The following is a 25,307-nucleotide window of genomic DNA, read 5'->3' as shown; positions in this document are numbered from 1 at the left end:
ATACAAATGTAATAAATACAAACATATCTCATTTATTCTCCCTTAATTATAGGAGGAATAGGTTTTTGATTTCTCAAAATATTGAGATTAAACAATTACTCATATCCACTTTCTCATAGGAAGTTGGAAGAAAGGAAGGATGTGTGTGGGATGGTGGTGGTAGTGAAGGACGAGGAACCAATTCTCACAAGTATAGCCTAAGAAGGTCAAGGTTAAAGACCAGCATGGCTTATGATAGTTGTTTCAATAAGGGAGGGAAGGGAAGAATGCCCACTAATTCTGGTGGAATAGAAAATATGGACACAGTTGTTACCTGTCTACATTTGGCCTAATTTAAAGTTTAAGAATCTGATCTAGAAGTATAAGACAGGGAGTGGACGCCTAGAAGTTGCCAAGGCCTCCCAGGGAGATTGTTTAGGCAATCTCATTATTGCAGGATTCTGAAGGGACAGAGGTAGAAAGGAGATACTGAGGACAATGTGTAAAAATTAACCCATTTCATTTATTTCTGTAGGTTCTACAGGGTGAATGGGGAGTTTTATTGTTTTAAAAAACAGTAGATGTTGCTTTGGAACTAGCGGACATGGATCATAACTATGGAGTAGTGACTTTTAATGAAGTGAATAGCAGTGACCCACAGACCTTTTGTAGCCAATTACCATGTCCAAAGTCCTCTTCTCCCTACCACCACTGTCAAGCTCTTTATATTTATAGTGATCAAGGCTGTAGGCAGTATTGGTTCAACCACCATTATCACTTCCATTTTGCTATTGTCCTTCTACTAGGACTAGACATGCCAACTGATAGGCTGAGCCTCAGCTGCAGACTTGACCATCTCTGAGGTTGATTAACTAAGCTTCCCTAGATTCTGTTTTTAGATCTCTTAAATTCAGTAAGTATGCACCATGCCTGCATTGAGTAGCAGGGACAGTGCTGGGCACTGGTGATAGGCAGATGAGTCCTCTGCTATCAAGGACCTCACAGCTAAACTATGGAGAAAGACACACACAATGATAATGTCATATACAAGAGCTATAACATCAATCAATTCTTCCCTAGTAATTATTTGAGCAATTATTCTCTTGGTAATTACTTCAATTGTTATTGAATTTGAAACATTAAAGAAGTGATATTCAAACTCAAATAACATGGATGGGTATAAAATTTAAAAGTAGAGCTTCCTGATATCAAGTATATGTATTCTTCAGACCTTTTGTCTTTTTTTTTAAAGATTTTATTTATTTATTCATGACAGACACAGAGAGAGAGAGAGAGAGAGAGAGAGAGAGAGAGGCAGAGATACAGGCAGAGGAAGAAGCAGGCCTCATGCAGGGAGCCTGATGTGGGACTCGATCCCGGGACTCAAGGATCACACCCTGGGCTGAAGGCAGGCGCTAAACCACTGAGCCACCCAGGGATCCCTCTTCAGACCTTTTAATATACATATTCAAACCATAAACATATATATTTATTATATTGTTTAAATAAAATATTATTAAAATATTGTGATTTTTTTCCCTCTAAAAATATCATGGTTACTTTTCTATGCAGTGTACAGAGATTCACCTCATTCTCCTTGATGGTTGCCTACTCTTTTGTATTCAGGAATAGTTAATTTCTTTGAAAAGGTTAGGGAAAGTTTTGGACAAAAGGTGATTTATAATTGGGGCCTTGAAGTAGGAGTTGGAGTTCATTTAGTAGTAAGCAAAGCCAAGAAAAAATGCTTGTGATAGATAAAAAGTGGTTCAGGGTGTCTGGACAGCCTGAGCATATAAGAGAAGTTGGAAATACACAGTCTCTGGAGACCGCCAGTGGTCTGGTGAGGACATGTTGTCCCTCAGACTTTGGTGTGCATCAGGATTGCCTCGGGAATTTCTTAACACTGTCGCTGCTCCATCCCCTACCTTGAGATTGTGATTCAGTAGGTTGATATCCCCAAAGTCTTTGTTCTTACCCACTACACTAGACTGCCTTTCCCTCTATGAGTGTGTATTCACCTCATCCCTCATAAGGCAAGGAAGACAACTGGAGGCCCAGAAAGTCCCCACAGTAGCAGAGTAGATATCCTGATATCCTTATATTGTTCTTTCACTTAGCCATCTCATTCTTAGTCTTGTAGTATCTTCTCCTACACCAACTCTTCACTTTGTAGTTTTATATCTTCTTTCATTTGGGAGTTCAAAGTATTCCCAATGCTAACTCCATGATTGGACAATGGGAACTGGTAATAACCTCATTTTATAGTAGGATAAGCAGAGGCACTGGGGGTACTCCTACCATGTTGAGTCAAAACTGAAGCTGAGAACAGAATTCAAACCTGTCTCCTCTCATTCTGTTCATGATATTACTGCCTTTTCCATTGAATTATGCAGACCCTGGATCACTTTTCTCATTAATCTAGGTGATGTATGAAAAGCATCCTACACAGTGCCCAGCTCATAGCCCAGCTCCTTGACCACAACCAAGCAGGGGCTGCCCAGGGGCTCCTGAGCTTAGTGGATGTTTCTTGATGTGCTGCAAAACAGTCATCAGAAATTCCACATAGGTTTTTCTTCTAAGGGTGTTAAGAAAAGCTTTCAAATGCCATCAAACAATGCAAAAGACAAAGATAGTTGCATTTCAAGGCTTCACTTCTGTGTCAGTTTGGGAGACAAGGATGCTGTAATTACAGAATTGTTTATAAAAAAAAAGTTAAAGAGGTGAAGCTGTCTGCCTGGCACACAGCAAGAATGAATAATAAACCTGAGACTTCACCGTATGTGGTGGTGCTGAGCTAGAGCACAACTCTTCCCTAGGTCCAACGAGATGGAAAAAAAAGAGTAGGGTTATTCTGCTAAGGAGTGCCAGGGTCACATTTGGCTTTGTAGCCCTGAAAATCAAGACTGACCCCCCATGCCTCAAGAAGGAAAACTCTCTAAAGCAGAGGTTCTCTGCTTACGTGCTTTACAGTGCTCTAAAGCAGAGGTTCTCTGCTTTACAATTTTACAGTGCAGAGGAATCATCTGACTGGTCTATTACTGATGCAAATTCTTGAGTCCATCCCCTGAGAGAGACAGGTGTGGGCTATGGCTCAGAAGCCTACATTTTTCATAGGCTTTCCTATGGGTCAGTGGCAGGACAACACTAGAGACCACTCTGCTCTAGAGAACACATGCAAGATTTTTTCATTTACCAGTTCTGAGGCAGCACCGCTTTGTCACTGTGAACTATCAGTGGCCTGACCAGCATTAAGCTGAGTCATGGGAAAGCATAAATTTTTACACTGCAGTTTACCCTCATCTCCAAAAGCTTCAGTCTTTTTTCTGGTTGGATTCTAGAATGGTGTGATGGAATGAAGCAACTTTGGAAACAAATGTAAATATGCTGACTTCTATATGGATGCTGAAAAAAATTTCAGTGAAGGGTCACAGCTATTAATGCCCACTTAGCTAATTGGTTTCTTTTGCCAACATTTAAAAAGAAGCTTAATGTACACAATGTCCTTTCTTGAAGATCACATATACAAAGTTTTAGAAAGAGCTAGAGACTGGGACATATATTACCTCACAGCATCCCAGAATGCTGAGACACTGGAAGTCCTTGTATTAAAGAATCATCCAGGAGAAGCCTCCCTTTCCATCAAGTCAGGATGCTTGAAAGGTCCTATGAAAGAAACTGCTGCCCCATCACTGTAGCTGCTCAGACCAGTGGGCCAAAAGACACACCACATAACAATGGCCTCAGTCATTAGAATCCAGCCTCCAGCTGGCCCACCTGCCCACAAGGTGGGAGTAGGGTTGATTACAGAGAGATGCTCCAGGATGATGGGCTCTTTTTGTCCCCTGCCTTGAGCTTTATGTTCTAAACTAGAGCAAGTAATCAACAGGCTACTGTTTTCTAAAGTGAAATTCATTAATTGGAGTCTCAGACCTCTGAGTTATAAAAAGAGGAGCTGAAGCAGACTTAAGCCACTAATTATTTGGCAAGGTTCCAAGGCATTTACCATAACTTCTCATCATGTTTTGCAAGTATGCAGGGCACCTCTGTCTAATGCCTTGTCCTAGAAATGAGTTTGAGTGGTTAGGAACACAAACATTTCTGTCTTAAGAGACTCTCCCTTGGTCTCTTAATTGGTTGTCAAATTTAAAAAAAGATTCTCTAACTTGGGATGCCTGGGTGGCTCAGTGGTTGAGTGTCTGCCTTCAGCTCAGGGCATGATCCCGGGGTCTTGGGATCAAGTCCCACATTGGGCTCCCTGTAGAGAGCCTGCTTCTCCCTCTGCCTGTGTCTCTGCCTCTCTCTCTGAGTCTCTCATGAATAAATAAAATCTTTTTAAAAATTCTCCAACTTTATGTTCAATCATGAAAAACTTTCAAAATAGTCACAAGTGTTTTCTAGTAGATAATTTTAATGCTGAGAATTAATTCTCTTCCTCAGTCCCGACTCTACTTCTTTGAAGTTGGCATGCCTTTCATCTGTAAATATTAAAATGAACATTAATAATTAATGCCTTCTCATCCTTTCCAAGTAGGAAGTTTTATTTACTTCTTAGGCAGAAAGTATTCTTTCTCAGAGCTAGAGAGAGGCAGAAGCAGAATGCAGCTCTGCTCATGATGGTCTTGATGTAGATTCAAACTGCCTCAAGTCACTCCATCGGCCTTCAAGAATAACTGCTGAACTGTTCTCTCCTGAATTCTTGCCTGTGGATGGAAACATGTTCCAAACAGTGACTCTTCATCTCACTCTCCCTTCTGACCAACACCCTGCATGAAATGCTTCCATCTTTTATGACAGACCCATATATTTTTCACATGCCCTGTAACTCTCCCACTACAATGACCTTGCCCCATTACTTCTAATCCAAGTACCATGTACACTTCTTGTGATTCATTCTTTGGCTCATTTTCAGGGTGCTGTGTCTCCACAAGCTGATGGTTACATGAAATGCCCTATAGGCCCATTCAGCTTAGTCGGCCTGCTAAGCACCAAAGGTGGGTGCTATAGAAGACCACTCCCCAACACACACATCATCACCTTGAAAGCTTAAAGGGAGAAATTCATATTGCCTAGCTCACATCCATACCCCCTTCTTTTTTTAAAAAAAGATTTTATTTATTCATTCATGAGAGACACACAGAGAGGCAGAGACACAGGCAGAGGGAGAAGCAGGCTCCATGCAGGGAGCCTGATGTGGGAATCGATCCTGGGACTCCAGGATCATGCCTTGGGCCAAAGGCAGGCACCAAACTGCTGAGCCACCCAGGGATCCCCCATACCCCTTCTTTTTCCTACAGTTGACCTCAGCCCTTCTACGATTTCTGCCTAGAAGAACCTATGGGGGGGCATTAATGCATAATGGAAATATGCATTCCATATTTCTTACCTCTGCTCAAAGAAGCTTTCCTTGGATACTTTCTCACTTGAATGAGTTCATCCAATTTGAACACATGGGGATGTGGTGAATAGATCCACCATTCCTATTCACACCCTTTAGGATTATGTAGATTGTGGTAGGCCCTCAAAGATGTCCATGTCCTAAACTCTAGAACCTGGGAAGAGGTTACCTTAAGTGGCAAAAGCGCTTTGCAGATGTAATTAAGTTAAGGGTTTTGTGATGGGGAGATTATTTTGGATTATAGGTGGGCCTAATAAAATAAAAAAGGGTCTTTATAACAGGGGAGTGGGAAGGGTAGAGAGAAGATGTGATGATGGCAGTGGAGGTCAGAGGGATACAGGGCCACAAGCCAAGATGTGCAGGCAGCTTCTAGAAGCTGGAAAAGGCAAGGAAATAAATTTTCTCCTAGAGCCTCCAGACAGAACACACCTTGATTTTATTTATTTTTTAAAAGATTTTATTCATTCATGAGAGACAGAGAGAGAGACAGAGACAGAGAGAGAGAGGCAGAGACACAGGCAGAGGGAGAAGCAGGCTCCATGCAGGGAGCCTGATGTGGGACTTGATCCAGGATCACGCCCTGGGCTGAAGGTGGCGCTAAACCACTGAGCCACCTGGACTGCCCCACACCTTGATTTTAGCCTACCATAGTAGTTTCCTATAGCTTCTGTAAAAATTACCAGAAACTGAGTGGCTGAAAGCAAAAGAAATGTATTTTCTCACTGTTCTGGAGGCCAGAAGTCCAAAATCAAGGTGTCAGTAATGCTGCAGTCCCTCCAAAGGCTCTTGGGGGAAATTTGTTTTTGCCTCTTCTAATTTCTGGTGGCTCTAGGCATTCCTTGGCTTGTGACCACATCATTCCAATCTCTGCCTCTAGTCACACCATCTTCTCCTCTTCTCTCTCAAAACTTCTTCTGCCTTCCTCTTATAAGGAGACATGTTATTGCATTTAGGGCCCACCCAAATAATCCAGAATAAAGTACTCCTTTCAAGATCTTTAATCACACCTTCTGTCATAGAAGGTGATATTCATTCTTTTATCATATAAGGTAACATTCACAGGTTCTGGAGAGTAGGACTTTTTGGGAGCCACCATTCAGCCCACTATGCCACTGACACTGATTTTGGACTTCTGACCTCCAGAACTATACAACACATTTGAGCTGTTCTAAGCCACTAAGTTCATGGAAATTTGTTGCAGCAGCCTTAAGAACTTGTTCCAGGGATCCCTGGGTGGCGCAGTGGTTTGGCGCCTGCCTTTGGCCCAGGGCGCGATCCTGGAGACCCGTGATCGAATCCCACGTCGGGCTCCCGGTGCATGGAGCCTGCTTCTCCCTCTGCCTGTGTCTCTGCCTCTCTCTCTCTCTCTCTCTCTCTCTCTCTCTCTCTCTCTCTGTGTGTGACTATCATAAATAAAAAAAAAAAAAGAACTTGTTCCACAGGCTGATCCTATCTGCCCTCACGTGCATTCTAAGCTGTGAGTCCCTCTTCTCTCTCACTGGTGGAGGTTTCTCTGGGTTATGTTGATTGCTCAGTGGTCTTGGCACTGGTCCTGGCCAAACCTGAGGTGGTGGAGTGGGCCTCCAGAATCTACTTCTGCCAAGTTCCTTCTATGAGAATGGCTTCACCACTCAGACCCACAGTCAGAACTCTCCTTGCCTGTGTTTGTATATGGATAAATGAGATGTACAGAAGAGAATCAAGAACGAGAATATTGTAGAACATGTCATGAACTGGAAGGATGGCACAGGTGGGATTCTGATTCACTGGGGGAAGGCCAAGATCTTTCCCCAAGGGAGGAAAAGAGTTTCAATGGCACATGTCTCAACAACCTGTCTCAGGGCTGAAGTACATCAATCTAAATGATACTAAGCAGCTGATATCCTGGCTGGGAAAGGAAGAATTCAGGACCTAGATGTGTCTCTTCTACTTCTTTCCAGAAGTTTCAGCAAATACAGGCAGTTCAGCCAGTGATATAGGGGCATTTAGACACCTGTAAGCAAGTTGAGCTAAGCCAGAGATTTATTTTGATAAAAAACTAGTCATTGCCCCTATGTTTCCACTTCCCTACTAGCATGTGAGGGTGTCTTCCAGGGGAGAGTTCAAAACAAAGTTCCCCAACATGTTATGTCAGTGTCTTAGAAACAGTGTTACAGGGTCAAAAGCAAATGTAATGCTATCTGAAGCAATGGGAAGTGCTTTACATGTGTGTCCTGCACTGGGATTTAAAAATTACTGCTAGAAAAACTGCAAATGGACAGGATTATAATTTAGTTAAAAACTGGGAGAAAAGGCAATGATACGGTCACTTTAGTGACAGCACCAGGTTTTCTGTAGGGGGTCGCTTAGGGCTGGTGGTCTGGTGGGAAGGGAGAGCTAGAAGAGGGTCTTAAAGCTGCCTTTGCAGAATCAGTACATCTTTACATTGGAGTTGTAGGTTTCCCCAGGGTGGCTTTGGGAGAACAGCAGTGCCTAAGCCACCCTGTGATGCCACTGCCATCTGAGTGGAAGAATTATTATTTTAAAAAATATTTTATTTATTTACTCATGAGACACAGAGAGATAGAGAGAGGCAGAGACACAGGCAGAGGGAGAAGCAGGCTCCATGCAGGGAGCCCGACATGGGACTCAATCCTGGGTCTCCAGGATCACACCCTGGGCCGAAGGTAGGCGCCAAACTGCTGAGCCACCCAGGGATCCCTGAGTAGAAGAATTATAAATGGCTTTCAGTTTCTTTTTTTTTTAATTTATTCATTTATGATAGTCAGAGAGAGAGAGAGAGAGAGAGAGAGAGAGGAAGAGACACAGGCAGAGGGAGAAGCAGGCTCCATGCACCGGGAGCCCAATGTGGGATTCGATCCCGGGTCTCCAGGATCGCGCCCTGGGCCAAAGGCAGGCGCCAAACCGCTGTGCCACCCAGGGATCCCTGGCTTTCAGTTTCAATTGCTCTTTCCTATTTTTTCCAATTTTCTGGTATATGAAAAATAGCAAGATCCCATGTTTTTAAGAAGAAATAATATGTGTGTAGAAAAAAAGTTGGAATATTCAACAAGACAGCGGTAGTGATTCTCTTTGGGGACAAGGTCATGGAAGATGTCTACTTTCTCTTAATGTGTTTCTGTAATGCTTTAATTTTTTTAAAAAAAGTAGGCTCCACACCCAGCATGAGCCCAATGTGGGGCTTGAATCACGACCCTGAGATCAAGACCTGAGCTAAGATTAAGAGTTGGATGCTCAGCCAACTGAGCTACTCAGGTGCCCCCATAATGCTTTAATTTTAAAATACTTTTAAAGGCAATTTTGACTTATACTTGCCATTCAAAAAAGGCATTTTTGATGACTACTGTACACTAAAATTATGAGTTAAATACACATTACTCTTAGAAGTTTCTCTGAATATAAGGGCAAGTTAATAGTGATTTTCAAGAATTATTTTCATTAATGGAAAAGCTAATGCATAAATACAAATGAGAATGTATGGATTATGAGAGTGAGAGTGGGACAAGCAATCTAAAATTCCTGAAAGCGTCCTCCAGAGAAATAGCTGGTGAGCCAGCAGTCATAGAGAGATGCCTGTCCAAGCCCCTGCATCCCTATGGGGAAGGGACAGGGGGTGAGAGGCTTCTCAGTTGTTTCTCTTAGCTGGCTTCCTGCCTTCAGCAACCCAACTGTAGCTCAGATACCTGGGAAAACTTCTGAGAGAAGCTGACAGGCAGCCTCTTTGGAGGGGCAGTTAGAAGGGGCTGCCACTTCCAGAAAATCAAGCTGAATGCAATGTCTACATTAAGATGTTTCAGCTAACAGTTCTGGGAGTTCTAAAACAACTAGTTATTCCCTTGCCCCCACCCCCTATCCCCAGTCCTCAACCAAAAGAGATCATCTGTTCTAGGCAGCAAGTAATATAATTTTCGCAAAACAGCTAGATGATGGCAGGACCATCTGAGTTCCAATGATAAGCTTTAAAGATAAAGGGGCAAATTGGAGCCTCTTAAATACTCCTCACAGGGCCTGTGTTATCACTGGGTTCCTAGCACCCTCAAGAGTCACAAGTCCTCTTGAGTTATGACCTTTAGCATGTCTCAGAAGAGCTCTGAGCAGAGCGGTGCCTGGCTGGGTCTTGCTAATGGAGGCTTCCTGGCCATTGGAAGCTCTTTGGGATACAATCAGAGGCTGTTGCATCAGGAAAAGCACAGTCTACCTGCTGTTAGACTGGCTAGCTTCAGAAAGATGCCCTGGGAAGTAGATCAGTTCTCTGGAAGCGTTGGTGAGCAGGGTAGAGGTGCTGCAGGGAGAAAAGGATTTCTGAAGCCTACCCTTGGAACCTACTGGACTCCTAGGTCAGGGTCCGGTCACCCCACACCCAGGAGAGCCAGAAATGCACCCTTGGGAGAGGAAGTGCTAGACCAGTCAATTTTCTTTTTATGTAAGCACAAATTATGTGGTGGGTTTTGCTCCCTAAATGTCTCTGTCTTTACCTTACTGGAAAGTTAACTCTGCCCAAGTGAAGTCATATTGAAGAGAGTGATGGTAGTGGTATCTGCTATTTATTTCCCTCTGAGAGGAGCTGGTTTGAGCCTTCTTGGTTTCCAGTTCACTCCCATCCTAGAGAGGAGCACTCGGAAACCTGCTCTTTCCGGTCCTCTTGTCCATTAGGGATGAATGCGAGGGTTTGTTAGTTTATCATTCTGGTCACTGTCTACTCGCTCCTAGGAATGACTATGTAAAACTAAGAACTGCTGGCCACAAAACACACCTCAGAAAGCCACTCTTCAGTGATTACTTGTTGAGTCTCAACTATTTCTGGGTCTGATGGGAATGAGTAAGTCAGTCTTGGTCCTTGACTCATAGAACTTGTTGTTGAGTGAAATGAACAAACAGTAATATAATAATCATACAAATAGCTCTATAATTATAATCACATTAAGTGCTGTAGAGGAAAAATACAAGACTAGAGAGCTTTGAAAGCAATGGCTTTCAACGTTTTAGTAAAAAAAGACATTTTATATTATAATCCAAGAAATATATATATGCATATAGACATGGTTAATAACAATTCTTGCTCTTACTATGAACAATGCAGTCTGACATTTTCTGGCTTATTCATTTACAAAATTCTGGTTACAACCCAATAAACTGATGTCACAACCAATTAGTTTGGGATCCACAATTTGAAAAAGCCTGCAGGGGGGCCCCAGCTTGTAGTGGAGCTGGGGTGGAGGTCAGGAAAACACTTCCCTTAGGGAGTGACACTTAGGCCCAGACATGTGAGATTAAGGAGAGTTAGCCCAAAAAGGCCAGGAAAGAATGTTCCAGGGGAGAGGGAACAGCATATGCAAAGACCCCTCATTTTACAGAAAAGGAAATGAGATCAGGAGAAATGTGATTTGCTCAAGGTCACATAACTCTAACCCCAGGTGTCCTAACTCTAGGTTCAAGGCTCTCTCATGTACTGCAGCTGATCAGTAGTCCTCTACCTTTTCATTTAATAATTATAGGCCAAGGACTAATTATTCTCAACTAGGCTGCCTAGGAGAAAAGAGAAAAGAGGGTCGGCAGGAGGCTGTGTTTACAAAGAGCCCATTAAATTCTACATGCACGCTCGTTCCTACCCCACCTGGCTTGAGGCCTGCACGGCAAGCTGTTGGTCCCTTTCTGGTGGGGACTGGCAGGGAGCCATACTCCTGCTCGGTCCTGGCTTTAACAAAACGGCATTTACAAAATGGCCAGGCAAAGTTGAGTCTTAGCTGAAGGCCCTGGAAAGAGTACAGAGCACTGCCCCCCCCCCCCTTTTCCACCTCCCTGGGTTGATGCCAGCACCTGACTTTCCACGTGTGTTCCCTCCTTGCTCAGTTCCCTGCCATCAGCCCCTGTGACTGCTGTGTGCAGTGAGCTGTGTAAATGGCTAGGTCGTGCAGCCTGAAGGTAATGTGAATCCGGCAAGTAAAATACAGGCTGCAGTTATGGGTGTCAGTCAGGGTCAGGGTCAAAGTGAACAATCCAGGAGAATATGAGAAAAAGAGGGGTCAGGAGAGAAGGGCCTTTTTCAAAACAGGCAAGAAGAGAAACAGGGCTGCTATACACAGATGTATGGTTTGTATACTGCAGAAAGCAACCAGGGAGGGGGTCTGTGAAGATGACATGAAAGCCACACCATTCACAAAACTGTGTTCCTGGCAAGGGGCTGGATCTGCCTAAAGGAAGGGCCCTCACTGACAGAGGCCAGACAGGAAGGGCTCTGTAGGGCACCTGGTCAGAGGGTTGGAAACAGCCAGAACTACACAACATCACGCTGAAAATGCTGCCAGGCCTAGGGAAGGTTGATGTCCTCAGATCTGAAACACTACTGACATGTTGGTGTTTACATGCTGGTGGCTGAGTGCCATTCAGTAGTGACGAGCTGTGACCACAGGAGCTCCTGACTGATAAGCAGAGACACCTCACAGTTTTAACACTTATCAAGTCAGACTCTGGGATCCTCCTCCATCTTCATTTCTCCTTCATCAATCTCAGAGTAGTCCAACCATACCCTGAAGGCACAGCTCTACTCCTGAGATTTTAAATTAGTTAAAAAAAAAAAAAGTTACTGATGCAGCCATTGAGTGGCTCAGTCAGCAAAGTGTCCAACTCTTGGTTTTGGCTCAGGTCATGATTAAAGGGTCATGGGACTGATACCTGCATCAGGCTCCCTGCTCAGTGCAGAGTCTGCTGGACAGTCTCTCTCTCTCTCTCTGACCCATCCCCGTTCACTCTTGCTCTCTCTCTTTCAAATAAATAAATATTTTCAGAAACGTTACTAGTAATACATGCCCACACAAAAACACTGCAAACATTACACAAAGGTAAATAATTAAAAGTAAAAGCAGTCTCTTCCAAATTTTAATTTTTTTAAATTTTTATTTATTTATGATAGAGAGAGAGAGAGAGAGAGAGAGGCAGAGACACAGGCAGAGGGAGAAGCAGGCTCCATGCAGGGAGCCTGATGTGGGATTCGATCCCGGGTCTCCAGGATCGCGCCCTGGGCCAAAGGCAGGCGCCAAACCGCTGCGCCACCCAGGGATCCCTCTCTTCCAAATTTTAAAACTAAAATCTTCTGTCAATAACCTCCTTACTACTTATCTCTCATACTCTAAACCTGCTCTCTGTTCTCACTTGAACCTGTAATTACTCTGCTCCTCCTTCTGCTGACAACCAGCATTTCTCTTAGATTTGTAGCACTTCCCTCCGCCTCTGACCTTAGGGCCAGCTGCTTCAATGCCATCTTAAATCCTGCCTCCTCAGAAACCTTCCCGAACATGCCCCCGGCCCTTGCTGCTTGCCACTCTGCTGCTTCCCCAGGCTAGAGACTCAGAGACTTCAGAGACTCCACCTGTTAGGAATCCCTGGGTCCAAGTCAGCCCTTGGCCCTGAACAAGACATTTATTCATCTCTCATATGCTCAGGCTCATTTTTTACAGCAGTTAATTCAGACCTTCAAGACCTTATCCCCTACCTCAGCATGTGGCCTTGGCTCCATTTCACTGAGAAAAAAGTCTTTTCTTAGAAGAAACTCCAGTCACCTCCCCTGGGCTTCCCCCTGCAAGTCATGAGTAGAAAGAGCCATACTCTCTCCTCCTACCAGTCTCAAAGGCAGCCCTTGCCTCCTCTGCAAAGTGATCCCTACTGTGGTGTCCATAAGATCTTCCTGTTTTCTCCCTTTCTCTCTTGCATCCTAATTATTTTCCTCAAATAATTCCTTCTCCCTTCTACCATTACACATGTTCAGATCTCCTTATTATCAGGAATCATTCTAAGTCAATGGCAAACTCTTACTCTAATTGTAAGTTGGCTGGATCACCATGAAGAACAATGCATAATAAGACTAGTATAAAAGCAACAACACAGAAGCAACCTAAATATTCACTGATGGATGAATGCATAAAGAAAATGTGATAATATATAGAATCAAATATTACTCATTCATAAAAAAGGAGATCCTGCCATTTGCAACAACATGGATGGAACTTGAGGGCATTATGCCAAATGAAATATGTCAGACAGAGAAAGACAAAGACTTCTGTGTGGAATCTAAAAACACCAAATTCATGGATACAGAGAACAGATTGATGGGTGCCAGAGATGGGGAATGGAGGGTGGGAGAAATGAGTGAAGGTCAGAAAGTACAAAAGAAGTCAGTCCTGGTGATATAATGTACAGTGTGGTAACTTTGTCATCTACTGCATTGTATATTTGAAAGTTGCTAAGAGAACAAATCTTCAAAGTTCTCATCACAACAAAAAACAATTTGTAACTATATGTGTAGTGATGGATGTTAATTGGACTTATTGTGGCGATCGTTTCACAATACATACAAATATCAAATCACTATGTTGTACACTGGAAACCAATAGAATGTTATGAGTCAATTATATCTCAATTTAAAAACCCTGCAAGAAAAGACCTACAAATACAGAGAACAAACTGGTGGTTGCCAGAGGGAGAGGGGAGGGGGAAAGGGCCAAATGGGAAAAACAAAACAAAACAAAACAAAATCCAGCATTGTTTGTACTCTTCGCCTCTGTAATTCCACTTTATGGGATATACTCTGAAGAAATAACCCACAAAAGAACAATAGTGACTTGTACAGTGATGTTCAGAGCAGAAATATTTATACTTACAATTTGTAAAATGTTGGAAATACCCCAATTGCCCAATAATAGATTGGTGGTTTAGCATATTTTGCTATCAATATAATGGAACACCACAGAAGGAATGGGATATTTGTTTTTTTAATTTTAATTATATTATTTATTTTTTTAACTTTAATTCCAGTGTAGTTAACATAAAGTGTTATATTAGTTTCAGGTGTACAATATAGTGATTCAACAATTCCATGTAATTACTCAGTGCTCATCAAGATAAGTGTGTACTGAAATGGTATATTTGAAGTGACAAATACATGGATTATGCTGAAACAGAGAAATCTGCAAATGAAGCACATTTTAATACATAAAAATTATATAAACGAAAAGCACACACTCATTAAATTTTTACATACAATTGCTGATAAAGAATAGAATTACAATAATAAAAAAATTGATCTTGCTGCTTCTTCTGGTAATGACTTTTCTCCATTTTCCTGTTGCTGCTTTCCGGTGACCATCCATTGCCTCTGTTTTTTCTTTACTCAATTCCCTCTTTCACACTACCCAACCTGGCTTTCATCTCTAGTGTTTTACTAGACACCCTCAGCAATCATCATGATTTTTTTTCTGGATAGATCCTTGAGTCTAGGTAAGCCAGCAGCACTGAAGCTCTCTTCTTGACATCATCTTCTCTTTTCTCTTCCCTTGCTGCTGAACCATCATAACTTCCCCACATCTCTTTGCCTTCCTCCTAATTGTGGACAATTCTTGAAGCCTATTATCTGGAGCACTGGTCTTCGTGCTCTGTACCCCAGACCTCTGGAGAGAGCCCCTTTCAGGGAAGCCATCCCTCCTGTATCACTGACTCTCACATCTATAGTTCCATCCCAGCCTCACCCTTGGCTTCTGGTTCTATGTAATAGCTCCACTTGGGAGGCCTCCAGTTGTCACCTCTAGTTCTCCACGTCTGAAATGAAGCTTCTCTCCAAACTGTCTCTTCAACTTCCTAACTTCTGACTAATGTCACCAATATTGTCCCAAACTGCCACACCCTAAATATGGTAAGGGTGACCTGCTTATGGTCCCCATCACACTCACTCCTGGTCATTCCTTGGCAGACGCCTTGCCTCTTGGAAAGTCCTCTCTGCTGTCCTGATTCCTGAAAGCCTGCTTACCTTCAGGGCAGGCTCAGACTCTGCTTCCTTTACAGAGTCTTTTATAACTACCCCAGTTCAAAATGATTATTTTCCTCTCAGAATCCTTGTTGAATTTAGTTAACCTCTATAGCACTAATGACACACAATGCACTGTTCTTTCATTTCTTTTATCTGAACTGTCTTACTCATCTGTCCTCTGGTGAACAGGTCCTGCATCTGCCTACTCAGCCAGCCCCAGTGCATCTCCCTCTCTGAAGCCCTCCCAGTTCTCACAGGCCCAGGGTCACTCTTCCTTCTGGGTTGCCAAAGCAGCCCTTCCCATCACTGAGGGAGTTCCCATCTCCTTGTATTGTAGTGACTTGTATCATTTTTGTCCACCTCTCAGCAGAATATTAGCCAAGTTCCTTAAGGACAAAGACCACATTGTACAACAACAAGGCACCACAGATATGTTGCTGACATCTGATGTTGTCAAATATACCAGTCATTCCACACATGCATCTTATCTTCCAAACCAGACTACGATCTCCTCGTGGAGACAGGGGTTAAATCTCATTTCTTTTAAATCCCATAGTGACTAAGAATACAAAACAGAGAGGACCTGGGGGAGTATTTGTTGAGAGAATACTTAGAATAAAGCCTTGAGAAGACAACATATAAATTTATATGAATAACCTATAAACCTGGAAACTGTACTTTCTGGGGAATACAAGTCTTATCAAGTCTCAAAACACTGCACCTTGCTATTTTGGGGCCAGCATAACACATCTCTGTACTTAGCAGTGGTCCTGTCACTTAAAGGTGTTAATAGGATGCCCAAACTGAGAGCTTTCAGCTGTGAACCCTACCCATCTAAAATCAGAACAAATCAGAGACTAAATCAGAGTCCCTGATAAGTGGCAATAATCCGCAGGGAAGGGGGTGGGGGTGGCGGCTGTCTGCCAAGAGTCTGGAGCTGCAGAAAAGTCTGGCTACACAGCGCTTATTACACCAGGGGAGATAAGCCTTCAGTGAAACACTCCTCACATGGGAGGAGATATTTAATTTCATCCAGTGGTCCAAGGCCTGCCCCTTTGACATGGCACACCACATGTTAGTTCAACTATGATCTTGCTGACTCAGAGCAGCTAAGATTTCATTTCCTACCAATCAGGAAATCCCATTTAAATGACAAGGTGACCAGGACAACCACACCCTCAAGGCGTGATGAATGCCTCTCTGACAATCACTCTCACCAAGTGGGGAGCGTCTTCAGCTAGCCATACATACCCAAAGAGTTGCTCACTAATAATCCCAGGTGGCTAGGAAGGCTTCCACTTGTCTCCATCTGGGACAAGTGTTTGGGTAGTCGGAATCATCTGAAGAGGCAGATTCTGCTCAGCAAACATTGCTGGCAGCCCAGGCTGAGTGGTGTGACAGGCCACGTGGCCCCCAACTCTAAAACCTGGATCCGGGATCCCTGGGTGGCGCAGCGGTTTGGCGCCTGCCTTTGGCCCAGGGCGCGATCCTGGAGACCCGGGATCGAATCCCACGTCGGGCTCCCGGTGCATGGAGCCTGCTTCTCCCTCTGCCTGTGTCTCTGCCTCTCTCTCTCATTCTGTGTGACTATCATAAATTAAAAAAAAAAAAAAAAAAAAAAAAAAAACTGGATCCCCAGTGCTCTGACTTGAGCAGACACCACCACTGGTGGAGGGCAGGAATCGCGGTCCTCTGGGCTGGGCCATGGAGGCAGTGTACAATATGATGGGTGTGTGGATGGGAAAGATGAAGTGAGAGGACAGCTGCTGGGCCACCTCTCCCTTCACAGCCATTTCTGTGAACCTGGTGTAGCAAAGAGGGCCCTGCCAGTTTGTCCCTGCAGAGGGCTTCTGCCCATCAGGTGGCTACCAGCAGGCACCCAACCTTCTCTGTCCTTGGAAGAAAAAGGACCTCTGAGCTGACGGTTAAACAGAATACGGCCAAGGCAAAGAGAGCAAGGAGCCTATAGCAGGCTTGAGCACAGTCTTCATATAGGTATACAACCACCAAAACATGAGAGCAAGCCTCACATAAGATCCCCAAGACACGGGGGAACTGGGAATCCAGAAAGTCTGTATAGACACAGGGGAAGAAAGCCCACTCAAAACAGTAAACCCTGCTATACAGGGTTTTACTGAAAACTTCTGATAAATTTAAACAGCAAAATGTAAGAGGGAAAGAAGACTATCTTAAGATACTTTCTTTTCATAATTTTTTTTTACATCTCATTTGAGTCAAGAGAGATTACTTCTCTAGATGATGGATTTGGGCATTTCTAGGCCATGTTTTAAAGTTACACACCTACACAATAATACTCCAGGCATGTTCTCTGCCAAAGAAGAGATAAAGTAGTATCTAAAGAAACAACTTCAAGAAGTGCTTTTTGCTAATCATGACAACAGTGAAAAATAATAATAAATAAATTAAATATTCTGTGATTTTCCTTAGAGATAACTCACTCTACTACCTGGAATCCATAAACCACTGGTTTAAAAGTTTTATAATAGGGGCTCCTGGGTGGTTCAGTCAGTTAAGCATCTGCCTTTGGCTCATCAAGCCCCCTCAGGTTTCCTTTTTCTCCCTCATCCTCTGTCCCTCCCCCTACACCTGCCCCCTTGCGCGCACGCTCTCTCTCTCTCAAACAAATAAATAAAAATCTTTTTAAAAAGTTTTATAATAAAAGTTATAATTGCTTAACACAGAAAAATTGGGAAAATAGTGAAGAGCACTACCAAAAAACCCCATTCATTTATAATCCCATTACTTCAAGATGATCACTTATGGTTTGGCATATGCTCTTCTGGTACTTTTCCCACATTTTTCTTTATAAAAAATGGTATAATTCTTGACATACTACTTTGCATCATTTTTTCACTCATTATATGAAAAGTTTCTAGTATCAACAAATAGTCTTCTAGCAGATTTTTAATGTACATATAGTCTGTGTATGTGTGTGCACACACAGGTGCAGTACTTTATCTGGGTAAACCTGACCAAACCCTAATTGTTGATCCTTTGGTTGTTTTAACTGTTTGATATTATTAATAATCTTATATCAATAAAAATCCCTGTATAGTATTTTTATATATACTCTTGATTTTCTAAATATTCTTAGAATGACAATTTCTGATCTAAGGATATGTGTCCTTTTAAGGCTTCTGACATACATTGTCAAAATTACTGGTTAGCTTTGAAGCAATGCTTCTTGCTCAGTTATTTTAAACATAACACATAGTGGTATGTATTTCCCATATATAGGAAATAGTTTCAGGAAAAGAAAATAATTTTACTTGGAATTGAAACATCTTAGTTAGGTCAAGGTCAAGTCCTATTTACTTCAGGCAAATGAAGCATCCAGAGCTCAAATGCTAGTGTTCCATCATGACTGTTTAATAAAGCTGGGAGGCCACAATGCTAGTGAGAAGGATATAGGGCTTAGGCCAGTGTTGGCTGGTCAACTCAACACAGAGGAAAAACCATTCTTGGCAACAGGATTCCTCGCCAACCTTGGCCAACTGTCACAAATTTGTACTCTTGGCCAAAGGGAAGTTTAGGTGATGGAATGTGGATTACTCAGCATAATCCTCACTCCTGGTTAAACAAGCCGAAGCACGTGTCCAAATGCTAGGTGTGTCTTCTTTCTATAATAAATAGGACATCAGGCTAGGAAACACAACTGACCAACTCATGAGATTAAAGCTCAATAATATGTAATTATTTTGTCAGAGTTTATCAGAAACTTCTAGGAGAAGCAGTTAATAAATCGCTGTGTGAAAGATGTACTCTATCGGCCAGGTTGATCTAGAACACAGCTGGTGCTACAGAGTGTGTCAGCACTTAAGCTGGGGGTCCTTTAAACGTTAAGCCTTCTTGCTGTAAAGTAAGGGGTGTGGGTTTTTCATAAAGGTCATCTATTCAGATGGCATTTTATCCACAGTTGAAAATGCAATTAGCATATTGGAATAGTAATGATGACTTCAATCAGGCAAGAGGAGGGGACTGTTCTTAAGAAGGGAAGGAAAACAGGAGGAAGAAGTGGGGAGGTAGCAGGTCAATGAGGCAATCCTGGGCTGCCAGGGAAGCAGTCACTTTGGAGTTTTGTGCCCTTGCTTATGAGGCTGGCTTGGTGTGAATGGGGTTAGCCTGCTGGAGCAAAGGCGTCTAACCCTATTTGTCCTGTGCACTGAAGGCTCTAAGTAAAAGCAATGGCTTCTTTTATCAAAACGTACTCACTGAAAAACAGCCACCGCTAACTCTACTGGTCTATGTAAAATGACAAAAACATACATGCTTCTTATAACAATTCACATTCAGAAGCATATAAAGTAAAATTTCCCCTTTGAGTCTCCCTTTCCCTCCTCCACACCTAGATTCTACTCCCAAAAAGTAAAACCTACTGTGTTTATCTTTTCAGGTTTTAGATGCCTGTATCTGGGTATTTTATTCCCAAATGAAATTTATAGGAATTTAAGTTCATTTGTGTTCTATCTGAACAGCTTGCCCTGGCTCCTGGATTACTTGGTAGTCTCTGCCTTGACCCCACCTGGAAATGCTGCCATCCAAAATGATCTCCCTTTACCTCTCCTCACTAGAAAGGAGGTTTCTTTTTTTTATTTCCTTTTTTTTTTTTTTTTTTTTTTTTAAGGAGATTTCTTTCCTAAGATGGATAGCTCCTTTCCCTGGTCCTCCAGATCTCCTGGACAAAGGCAGAAACTGATGCAAGCAAGGTCACAGATAAGAGCTACACCTCTAACAGTAAAGAAAGTGAGTAAAAGCCATAGGAGCTTTAGTCACAAGGAACAGCTCAGAAGCTTTTTCATTTCAAATTAAACTCGCTTTCCAGACTGGCCTCCCCAAATGGAGGACTGACTGCCCCCATGACACATACAAACACACCAAGTCTGTGCTTTCCTAGGCAAGTGCTCCTGCCCTGCTAGTCTTTCAGATAACCAGGTCAGCTGAATACAGGGACACAAAGGGGCATTTCATATAGTCCTATTTAGGCAGTTGGAATAACACTGCAAGTACCAGGTCTTCATGGGACAACTCTTCTCTCTGTGCATGTCAAACATGATATAAGTGCTGCTGGGAGATGAGGGCTACTTGAATTGAGGGTTGAAGATGGACTTCAGTCATGAAAAAAAAGTGTGCCATTTTTTTAATGTTATACCCTAGCAATAAAAATAGTGATTGCTATGTCTTATTAAGCAGGCACACTATATACTTTCTTTCATTTAACCCTCATGATCACCCTGCAAAAGAGATGGTTATCATCCCAGGCTTGTGGGGAAGCAACTGACATGCAGAGGTTCCACAGCCCCACCCCCCATCCCACCCCCACTGAGGCCACATGGCCAGGAGGTGATAGGACCAGCATTTGAACTCAGGTCTGTCTGCTTCCAGAGGCCAGACTGTCTCACTTTCTCCAGGAGAGGGATCAGAAATCTCCCTGGGGCTTCCGGGAACTACAGAAGGTTCCAGTCTGGGAGCTGGAAGATAATCCAGTTTATTTTATTTTTTTTTAATTTTTATTTATTTATGATAGAGAGAGAGAGAGAGAGAGAGAGAGAGAGAGAGAGAGAGAGGCAGAGACACAGGCAGAGGGAGAAGCAGGCTCCATGCACCGGGAGCCCGATGTGGGATTCGATCCCGGATCTCCAGGATCGCGCCCTGGGCCAAAGGCAGGCGCCAAACCGCTGCGCCACCCAGGGATCCTGATAATCCAGTTTATTGCTCCTCTTGGCCCCTCTCAGTTCTCTGTCCCCTGCCTCCCAGGAGGCAGCAGCCTCACAGATGCCAAAAATTGAGAGGACGACAGGCACCCACCTTCACATTTGCTTTATATCAGATGATGCAAAGTTTTGAAAGGAAAACCTTCCTCAATTCAGAGAGTGTGTGAGGCAAAATTATTATTTTTAAGGTAGCAAGAATAAATATTTATTTTTTTTTATTTTTTTTTAATTTTTTTTTTTTATTTATTTATGATAGTCACAGAGAGAGAGAGAGGCAGAGACATAGGCAGAGGAAGAAGCAGGCTCCATGCCCTGGGAGCCTGACGTGGGATTCGATCCCGGGTCTCCAGGATCGCGCCCTGGGCCAAAGGCAGGCGCTAAACCGCTGCGCCACCCAGGGATCCCATGAATAAATATTTAATTAGACAGTGTGACACTGGATTTGACCTAGCTCTGCAAAATCTCCAACATGAAACAAATCCTTGTCTACAGGACTAATTACAGACTACTAAATTATTTTTATTAAAACCCTCTGGAATATGAAACATGAGGGATGGGACAATGTAGTACCGTAGACTAGCTCTAGTCTAAAAATTTGGGTTCTAATCCTGACTCAGCCACTAATAACCACCAACATTCATTTGTATGGTGTACATAGTTTACGTAGTTTTCACATACTTTCTACATTAGTTTTAGGCAAATCACTTAACTCTTGGTGTCTCATGCTAAAATCTGAAAATGAGAATATTGAGCTATATCATCTGAAGCTCCCTCAACTAACATCGTAGAAGTTGGGGCTGGGCATGTGCTTTAGGATCTTTACAAATATGTCTGTAAACAAATCAGGGAAGATGCATTCTGCTTGAAAAAATAGTATTTTTCTGTTTAGCTCCTGAAAGATGTTACTCAGCCAAATTCACGTATAGTTCGTAAGTCATTTGCTGCCAGCTAGTTGGCTCAGCTTCTGGAAGGTACTATAATAAGGTCTTGGGTTGGATTCCCACATAGGAACTTTCCTCTGTTCAATACCCAACTACTGTGCCTAATGGCAGTTGATCATCTTATACACATAACCCCATAAAGTGGGCTGGCTTGGGGGGAGGACTTGGAAGAAATCTGTCCTCACTATGCATGCACTCTCAGGAAGGTAAGTCAGTGATGACATTATCACACACCCAGAAATATCATATATATCACCCTTTCTCAGTTTTTTTTTTTCTTCCCTTTCTCAGTTCTAAAACACACAAATCCCTCCTTCAAGTCTTGCCACTTCTTGGCTATTTTACTGTTCCTGAGATTAGGATGTGCCTTAGAATCAACATATATATTTTGACTTGGTGTTAAATTATTTTACTAAAAACTGTTGCTAAATTGCTGGTGTGTCTTAGAATAAATGGAATATAATGCTACAAAACCACAACATAGATTACATAGATTTAGGTCTAACTTCATTCAAATCGTCCCTCTCTCTGTTCTTAACAATTATATTCAGTAACAACTGTATAGGCAATGTGCAAGACACAGGTATTAGTGTGTTTCCCAACAGTAGCCATTTAAAAAGCATTCCATCATTACCTCATAAAACACTGGTATAGATTTCAAAGGCAAATTAACCCATATAAAAATCACTGTGATGCTCTGAAAATGTTCCGTCCCAGAGCAAACTAGAAAGGGAACATTTTACTCACACCCTCTTCATCTATCTAGCCTTGACACATTTTCTTGCTTCTTAATTCACAACCCTCCACCCCAGTAATATTGCTGATTCCCAAAATACACTCAACCCAGGAGGAGCAGCTCTCCGGCACAGCTGTCTGCTCCTGCCCTGCCCGGGTATTTCGGTGAGCTATGCAACACAGAGGACCACACAGAAGGAATGTAACTGTAAGGCCCCACAGCTCCCATCGTCCCACAGGCAGGTGCATCCCGCCAAACCCCAGACTGGCATTTGAAACAGAAGAAACTGCATTGCTGCATGGGGGCTGTAGTTCTCCTGTACTTCATCTCTATGTTTAAAACTAGGGCAACAGCCGTCTTTGCTACTGTAAACTAATCTGATGGGCATGGGGGTGGGGAGTGGCTCTGAGAAGGCTGCCAATAGGCCATGATTGAGCAAAGTCAAGGAGCAAAATCATTATTCCTCACTGTTTGCAATCCCCCAAACTGCAAATTTAGTGGATCCTTCATCATGATTTTTAGAAGCAAACTATCTACTCCTTTGGCAGCCTGGAGTAAAAAAAATACAAAGCCTTTTGTAGGGTTTAACTGGCTGATATTTACACATATTTGCTAACAGTACACTGGAATCTGGAAGCCAAGAGAAAAAAAAAAGAATCAAAGGAAGTTGGCAGTGAGGTACATGGATAGTAGTTAGGAGTCCTCAAGTTGAGGCACGTTTATTAAGAGAGCTTCTGGCTGCAGGCACCAACTCTGACTTCAGCTTAATGTCTGCTGGAAAATGAAAACAATCTGGGATCCTCCAAGATAAGAGAATGCAGGGTGGGCAGGTGGATTGGTAGTAAACATAACCCAGGGACTTGTCCAAATATGCTAGAACCCCTATCAGTTGACAGCCACCACAAAGACTCACAGCTGCAGGAGGCTGAGGGTATAGGCCGCAGACCTATACCAGGGAGAAACCTGGGTTCTTCTTCTCTACACTGCACATGTTCTGTTAAATCTCACTGTCACCAGTTGGTTACTACATGGAATTTACAGGTACCAGAGATTAAGTCCTGGCCACAACCCCTCAACACAGAAACAGTGTAAGCACTTGCTATGAATGATATCAGGTCTCACATTATACCGGGGTTGTACCGCAAAAAAATAAAAATAAAAGGCACACTTGCAGAGTTCTGCAAGATGCTTATTCACAACAACACACCGGAAGCACAGTAACTTCAGCTCCCCCCCGCCCTCCACTACCTCTAGTCCCTCTCCTGGCACCAGCCAAGGCAATAGCCCAGCCCACTGGAAGGCCACCGTGCACTCACTAGCGGTTGTTCACTAAACAGTAGCTGATCATCATGCGGCTGAGTCCTTCTCAGCAAAATCTATCCTGAAAGCCCCACAAGCTCTTAGCAGCCAGTCAGAACTGTCCAGACCTGCTTCCTCACACCAGCCAGGGCAGAAGCATGTGGGTAAGGAACCTGAGGCCCCGAGGTTTGGGCAGGCCGAATGCCCCCCTCCCCCAAGTCTGCCCTCGCCCTCTCCCTTGTCACTCCTTTTCTGGCATATCACTGGGGAAAACCAGAGACGCCGGAGGTGTCAGGCCCGGGAGGAGTGCGGAGAAGCGACGAGGGCGGCCCGGAGGCAGCTTGGGGCGATGCGGGGGGATCGGCCCGGGGTGGAGGTGCGGCGGCGCCACATCTAGTGGGGAAGGAGCCCCCGAGGTGGGTCCGGAGGGAGGGCAGGGAGGGGGAGTGGCTCGAAGGCCTGCCGGCCGCCGCGGGGACCCCAGGAGACAGCGATGGAGCGGGAGAGGCGGCGGCGGTGAGGCGAGGTTGGGGGGCGGCGGCGCGGGTGGGGAGGCGAGGGGGGCAGCCCGGTTCCCCTCCCCCCAGCCCGGGCCCGGGCCTCCCGCTGACTCAGCCCCACGGCGTCGGTCGCCTCGGCCTGGACTCACAGTGCGCGAGGCTGCTCCGGTGGAGGCGGCGGGGCGGGCGACAGGCGGCGGGGGCGCTGCGGCTGCGGCTGCGGCCGGCGACTCCGGGGCGAAGGGTCCTAGCCGAGGCCGCCGCGGTCTCCGGCTTCAACGCACAGGGACTGCGGGGGAAGAGAGCACTGCGCAGGCGCGATGCGGCCAGCGCTGTCAGTCCGAGTGGGGCGGGGCCAGGGCACCCGCCGTCTCCAAGGCAACCGGGCGGCGAGGGAAGGACAGCCCCGACCTCCACCTTGTCTTAGCGACGGCGGCGGGGGAGGGGGGCGCGGGGGGCGACGAGAACAGTCCCTCTGCGTTGCCATAGCAACAAGGAGACGAGACCGCCTCATAAATTTATGGTGGTATCGAGGGAACGCTCTCGCCTTGTCACCATGGCAACCGGGAACAGCCCCTTCCTCTCCCCTTAGCAACATGGTAACAATTCCTCCACCGCGTCTAATAGGATTGCTCAGAAGGAACAACCATTTACACCTGATTCCGTAGTAGCCAGATGACGGATTCCTATCTGCCTCGCGGCTACCGCAAAGGAAAAACTGGAGCTTATTTCTTCTTTTTCGGCAACCCGAGACAACTAAGGCTGAACATCTCCTCGCGGTTTATGGTTTTTAATCACAGCCGGTTCTTCCTATTTCCAGCTTCTATTTTTTCCCTACCTGTGTTAAACATAGCTTTTCGTCTCCTACCAGAAGGTCTATACCTTTACCCCTAAATCGAGCTGACAAAATCGTCTATATACATATCACT

General features: G+C 44.1%; 1 protein-coding gene across 2 annotated transcripts in view; it reads right to left on the bottom strand.

The window, feature by feature from the left end:
* The window catches only part of MAPRE3 (microtubule associated protein RP/EB family member 3), a 54,267-nt gene extending 29,587 nt beyond the window's left edge, over positions 1 to 24,680 (bottom strand). For both annotated transcript variants that reach the window (XM_055326912.1, XM_055326913.1), the window contains exon 1: positions 24,528 to 24,680. The gene's annotated coding sequence lies outside the window, so the exon portion shown is untranslated. The remainder of the gene's footprint in view (positions 1 to 24,527) is intronic.
* Between the last annotated feature and the right edge of the window lie 627 nt (positions 24,681 to 25,307).

Source organism: Nyctereutes procyonoides, unplaced genomic scaffold (assembly GCF_905146905.1).
Source record: "Nyctereutes procyonoides isolate TBG_1078 unplaced genomic scaffold, NYPRO_anot_genome, whole genome shotgun sequence".
In the NCBI taxonomy this organism is placed as follows: Eukaryota; Metazoa; Chordata; class Mammalia; order Carnivora; family Canidae; genus Nyctereutes; species Nyctereutes procyonoides.
Note: the sequence above shows the minus strand (reverse complement) of the source record. Positions and strands in the feature narration are given on the sequence as shown.